At 50.0% G+C, this 7,072-nt stretch overlaps 1 pseudogene; it reads left to right on the plus strand.

Moving 5' to 3' along the window:
* The first annotated feature begins 1,646 nt into the window (after positions 1 to 1,646).
* On the plus strand, positions 1,647 to 6,799 carry LOC124506173 (uncharacterized; annotated as a pseudogene).
* The last annotated feature ends 273 nt before the right edge of the window (positions 6,800 to 7,072 follow it).

Here is a 7,072-nt window from a genome sequence, read left to right on the forward strand (position 1 = left end):
ACACAATAGTCGAGGGTCAAGGTTGAAAGAAAGACTCTTTCAAAAAAGACTCCTTTTTCTTTCTTTTTTTTTTTTTTTGGTATTGTTTGAGATTTAAAAAATTATTATGTATGCATTATCTTTAAAATATCATTAAACTGGGGCGCCTGGGTGGCTCAGTTAGTTAAGTGTCTGATTTCATCTTAGGTCATAATCTCACAGTTCTCTAGTTCCAGTCCCACCACTGGCTGTGTGCTGACAGCTTGGAGCCTGCAGCCTGCTTCGAATTCTGTCTCTCCCTCTCTCTCTGCCCCTCCCCCACTCACACTCTCTCTCTGTCTCTCTGTCTCTCTCTCTCAAAAAATGAATAAACATTAAAAAACTTTTAAAAAATTACATATCATTACACTACCAAAACCAATTTGTCTTGTAAAATCCGGATTCATTTCACCAAAGCTTAGTAGAGCCAGATATGCCCTTTTAAAGACACTCACTTCTTACTCATTGTCCCAATCTCTCGAAAGAACTTAAGCCAATGTAATTATTCCCATGGAAACTGAAGAGATACAGATCAAGGTGGGGGCGGAAAAAGCAAGAAGCAAAGTTTATTTATTTATGACTATTTGAAACTTTTTAGGTCGCTCTCTATTTTCTGTTCATGCTACACGAAGTCTTTAAAAACTGCTAAATGTATAACAATTCTGCATTATAGGAAATGACTTTTACTACTAAAACCAAGTGAAATGTCACCTTTAGTATTAGGCAACATCTGGATAACTAAGACCAATATAAAATGTAAAAGTCTATCTTTTTGTGCTTTAAAATCTTGGAGACAGAAGTGTGGGACTCAAGGAATTTAATAAAAATCCCCTGCTCCTGGACAAGCAGAGCAAGACTAACTCCATTTTGTACTACACCCACCATCTCATGTATAACCCCCACATGACCTACTTATTGCTTAAGACACTCCCCCACCCTAGTCAATACAGAACCCCTAACCGCCAAAGAATGAAAACCCCACCTTTTGCCCACCAAACTTGCGCGCTAATTCTGACCAGAGTGATAGGCTAGTTCAAACAGTTACTATAGGGTAAATTGTAATTCAATTGGCCACCTGCGTGTGGACTGACAGGACTATGCAACTTTCTGTGTGTGTTACAATCTCATTGGCCACTGGCCCCTATAAAACTGTATGCCTCTTAACCTAGGGGTCCAAGTCCCTGCTCCGCTGTGTCAGGTATACTTGGGCCCAAGCTCGAGCTTGCAAATAAACCCTCATGCGTTTGCATCGGTATTGGCTCCTTGGTGGTCTCTCGGAATCGATATTGGGGGCATTACATTTGGGGGCTCGTCCGGGATTCGAGAGACTTCCCAGGACCCCATCCGGAGGGTCCCACGTCTGGTGAGTGCACTCAACTTCTTCTACCTTTTGCGCGCATATTTTCTGAGAGCTCTATACTGTATCTCTACCTGTAGGAATTCCAAACCGTCTTTGGGTCGGCATTGGCTTAAGCGGACACACTGGCGAGCCGTCGACCAGGGGTCTTGGGAGACATCCCTTGCCCCCACCAGGAGGACGAAGTCCTCATCTGTGAGGAGGGCTGGCTGCCATTACAGACAGCCAGTCCTTTGTTTTACTCTCTGTTTGTGTCTTGGTGTGGATTGAAATGGGGCAGACCCAAACCACCCCCCTGTCTCTTATGCTCTCCCAGTTCTCAGACGTTAAGGAAAGGGCTCATAATTTGAGCACAGACATAAGAAAAGGGAAATTTCAGACTTACTGCATGTCAGAATGGCCAACCTTTGACGTGGGATGGCCCCGAGAAGGAACTTTCCACCTACCTATTATTTTGCAGGTCAAGGCTGTAATCTTCAAGGACAAACCTGACGGCCACCCTGATCAGGTGCCCTACATCCTGGTCTGGCAGGACATGATCGAAAACCCCCCTTCTTGGCTAACACAATTCTTAGCCCCCAAAGCAGGACCTACCAACAAGATTCTAGCCCTGCGGAAAGCCGAGAAGGAGACTGACACAAAGGCCAAAACGCCCCTTTATCCGGTCTTGCAGGATTCCTCTCCGGAGGACCTGATTCATCTGCTGCCCTACCAGGCTCCCCCTCCCCCTTCCGCCTCTCCATTGGAAACACCAGGGGCTGCAGGAGGGGCACCACCCCTCCCTGATGAAGGAATTCCTGTGCGCGGGCCAGCAGCAGGGACACATGGACAGACCCACCGGGCGGCCCCACTCTCAAATATGGGGCCAGCCAACTCCACCGCCCTTCCCCTCCGCGCCATGGGGCCTCCCGACGAGTCTGGAGAACAACCAATGTTATATTGGCCATTCTCCACCAGTGATTTATATAATTGGAGAACTCAAAACGCAAAATTCTCCGATAACCCTAAAGATTTAATTGGGCTTTTAGATACTGTTCTCTTTACCCACCAGCCTACTTGAGATGACTGTCAGCAGCTCTTGCAAGTTCTCTTCACCACCGAAGAGAGAGAACGAACACAGGTGGAAGCTCGGAAGTCTGTCTTGGGAAAGGACAGACAGCCGACTCAAAACCCATACCTCATAAACGCTGCCTTCCCCTTATCCCGCCCTACCTGGGACTACAACTCAGCTGAAGGTAAGGAGAGACTCCGGGTCTACCGCCAGACTCTAATGGCAGGTCTCAAGGCAAGCCTATTAATTTGGCCAAGGTTTATGAAGTAAGACAAGGTAAGGATGAGAGTCCAGCAGCCTTCTTAGAATCACAGAGGCTTTTAGGCAGTACACCCCTATGAACCCAGAAGCCCCAGAAACAAAAGCTGCAATTATGGCTTTTGTTAATCAGGCCGCTCCAGACATCAAAAGGAAATTACAAAGAGTGGAGAGGCTAGGAGAGAAGAGCCTGCAGGACTTAATAATAGTAGCAGAAAGAGTTTACAATAATAGAGAAAGCCCAGAGGAGCAACAGACTAAACTAAGCGACCGGCAGACCCAAAATCTGGCTAAGATCCTGTTGGCTACAACCATGGATGACCCACAGGAAAAACGGAGGCACCTCAAGAAGCTGACTTCAGGGACAGGTAAGGAAGATGGCCCTGGTCCCTGACAGGAGCGCCCTAAGCTAAACAAAAACCAATGTGCTTATTGCAAGGAAGAGGGCCACTGGGTGAAAGACTGCACTAACAAAAGATCTAAGGCCCCTGCCAAGATATTGGAGATGGAGGACCTGGACGACTAGGGGAGTCGGGGTTCAGTACCCCTCCCCGAGCCCAGGGAAACTCTCAGAGTGGAGGGGCAACGAGTTGAATTTCTAGTGGACACTGGGGCACAACATTTGGTCTTATTACAACCCCAGGGAAATTGGCAAGCAAGTCCTCATGGGTGCAAGGGGCCATGGGGACCAAACAGTACTCATGGACTACCCGAAGAACTGTGGACCTTGTCATGGGCCGGGTATCCCACTCCTTCATGGTCATCCCTGAATGTCCCTACTGGTTGTTAGGTTGGGATTTGCTCACCAAGATGGGGGCACAAATTTGCTTCCACCCCGGAGGGGCAAAAATCCTAGACAAAGAAGGGCAACTGATTCAGGTGCTTGTCCTGAGTTTGGAAGATGAATATCGTCTCCACCAGATGCCCCCAGCTCCAATGACTGACTTTGACCATTGGCTACAGGAATTTCCCCAGGCATGGGCAGAAACTGGGGGAAGTGGGCTGGCCTGACACCGACCGGCTATATACATAGAACTAAAACCAGGGGCAGACCCTGTCAGGGTCCACCAATACCCCATGCCTCTCACAGTGCGAATGGGAATCACGCCCCACATACAGCGACTACTAGACTCAGGCATATTAAGGCTCTGCCAATCGGCATGGAACACTCCCTTGCTGCCGGTGCAAAAACCACACTAACAATTACAGGCCAGTCCAGGAATTAAGGGAAGTCAACCGGCGAGTCATGGATGTGCACCCCACGGTCCCAAGCCCATACACCCTCCTCTCCACCTTGCCTCCAGACAAAAATTGGTATACGGTATTAGATTTAAAAGATGCCTTCTTCAGCCTGCTTTTAGCACCCGAGCCAAGACCTTTTTGCCTTTGAATGGACGGACCCCGAGAAAGGCATCAATGGCCAACTCACCTGGACTCGACTACCACAAGGATTCAAAAACTCACCAACCATCTTCGATGAGGCCTTACACAAAGACTTGGGTGAGTTCCGTTCTGAGCACCCTCATTTGACCTTATTGCAATATGTAGATGATATCCTGCTGGCGGCGGAGGACCAGGACACTTGCCTGCGAGGCACCAAGGACTTACTCCAGACTATAGCGGCTCTAGGATACCGGGCCTCAGCCAAAAAGGCCCAAATCTGCAGAGCAGAGGTGAGCTACCTAGGGTACAAATTAAAGGATGGACACAGATGGTTGACGGATGCACGGAAGGAAACCGTCCTAAGGATCCCACAGCCGCAAACCGTCCGTCAGGTACGCGAATTCCTGGGGTCGGCAGGTTTCTGTCGATTATGGATTCCAGGTTTTGCCGAGATGTCCAGACCCTCCTATGAGGCCACCAGGCACCAACAAAATATTGAATGGACAGAGGCCATGAACAAGGCCTTTAATGACCTGAAACAGGCCTTGCTGTCTGCCTCGGCTCTCGGGTCGCCTGACCTAACCAAGCCCTTCTAACTGTATGTAGACGAGAAAGATGGGGTGGCAAAAGGGGTCCTTGTCCAGTACATAGGTCCCTGGAAAAGACCCATAGCTTATCTCTCTAAAAAGCTGGACACGGTGGCCACTGGATGGCCCCCATGCTTAAAAATTATTGCCGCGGTGGCCACTATGGTCAAGGACACAGACAAGCTAGCCATGGGGCAAGAGCTATATGTTACCACCCCACATGCTATTGAAGGGGTACTCAAACAGCCCCCAGACTGCTGGATCAGCAATGCTCATCTGACCCATTATCAGAGCCTACTGCTAAACCCCACCAGAATTTTATTCAAGCCACCTACAACCCTGAATCTGGCAACGCTACTCCCTAACCCAGACTGGGACCCCCCCCCCTCTGCATAACTGTTAAGAGATTTTGGCACAGGTGCATGGAATCAGGGCTGATCTCCGGGACTGGCCACTGCCGAACTCGGACGCCACCTGGTATACGGACGGCAGCAGTTTTGGCCGAGAAGGAATCAGATACGTGGGGGCAGCCGTAACCACAGAGACAGAGATCATCTGGGCAGAGCCATTGGCAGCCGGAACATCGGCTCAACGGGCAGAACTGATCGCCCCGGCCGAGGCATTAACCATGGGAGAAGATAAACGAATAAACATTTACACCGACAGCAGGTACGCCTTTGCCACCGCTCATATCCACGGAGCCCTTTACAGAGAGAGAGGGCTTCTGACAGCAGAGGGAAAGACTATGAAAAATAAAACAGAGATTCTTGAGCTCCTAAGGGCCCTCTGGCTGCCCAAGGCGCTAGCTATCATCCATTGTCCAGGACACCAAAAAGCAGACAGTAGCCAGGGGAAACCAGATAGCCGACTCAAAAGCAAAGGAGGCGGCCCTTTCGGTGACCCAGGTTTTAACAACCACACTACCCGATCTGGGGGCACCGACCCTGCCGGACACCCCCAACTATACTGGCACCGACTTACAATGGATTAAACGCTTGCCTATGACCCAATGCTTGCATGGCCGGTGGAGGGCCGCAGACTCCAGCATCATCCTGCCAGAGGAACTAGGACGACGAGTCCTATCCAAAATGCATCGGAGGACTCATGGGAACAAGAAAGATGGACGACCTCATACGACATGCTAAGATCATTATTAAGGACTCTTGAGCAAAGATCGAGCAGATCGTGGCAAGCTGTCACGCATGCCAGCTACCCAACGCCACCACCCATGGGTCTAACCCCGGAACCCGACTCAGGGGAGACCGCCCAGGAACATACTGGGAAGTAGATTTCACTGAGGTAAGGCCTGGAAAGTATGGGTACAAGTACCTGCTAGTTTTCGTAGATACCTTTTCAGGGTGGACAGAGGCATTCCCCACCAAGCACGAAACAGCACAAATGTTGACCAAAAAGCTGCTGGAGGACATTCTGCCAAGGTATGGATTTCCTGCCAGAATCAGATCCGACAATGGACCGGGGTTCATTTCTAAGGTGACACAGGGAGTAGCACAAATACTGGGGGCACACTGGAAATTACATTGTGCTTACAGACCCCAGAGCTCAGGTCAGGTAGAGAGGATGAATAGGACATTAAAAGAGACCTTAACTAAATTAGCCTTGGAGACTGGCGGGGACTGGGTCACTCTCCTCCCCTTTGCCCTATATAGGGTGAGAGATTCACCATATAAGATGGGACTGACTCCCTACGAAATCATGTTTGGTATACCCCCACCTATCATTCCTGCCTTGAACCCGAAGTGCTTGCTGAGTTCAATGACCAACAGCTTCTTTTCTCCCTCCAAATGTTACAAAGAGCCCATGAGCAGGTGTGGCCTAAGCTGAAGGCCCCTCTATGAGACCGGGCTGCCTCCTGACCCCCATCGGTATCAACCAGGTGATTGGGTGTACGTACAGAGGCACCAACAGCAGACACTCCAACCTCGCTGGAAAGGACCCTACATTGTGATCCTGACCACGCCCACCGCTCTCAAGGTCGAGGGAATAACTCCTTGGGTCCACCACACCCATGTCCGGCCAGCTGATCCACACGCCGTCCTCAAGGACTTTGTTCCGGAATGGAAGAGTCAGCCCGACAAGGACAATCCCTTAAAGCTAAGGCTGCATCGTTCCCACTTACCCCGCTAATATTACTTGCGCTGTATCCCCTCGCGGCTAAACCCAACCCCAAACCACTTAATCTAACCTGGCAAATCATCACCCCAAGCTCTAATCAGGTAGTAACCCAGCTGTCAGAGCTACACCCTAGAGGGACCTGGTGGCCTACTCTATCGACTTGTGTGAACTATTCAGTCAGGACCCCTGGCACCAAGGCAGAATAGGAATACTGGGATGTGGCACCGAGAGGGCCGAGATGGCCCTCCGAGATACCTGTTTTTACGTGTGTCCGGCCCTCTCTCA

The sequence above is a fragment of the Lynx rufus genome, unplaced genomic scaffold (assembly GCF_022079265.1).
Source record: "Lynx rufus isolate CCGP_SWC_20201006 ecotype Redwood Valley unplaced genomic scaffold, mLynRuf1.p SCAF_11, whole genome shotgun sequence".
Taxonomy (NCBI): domain Eukaryota; kingdom Metazoa; phylum Chordata; class Mammalia; order Carnivora; family Felidae; genus Lynx; species Lynx rufus.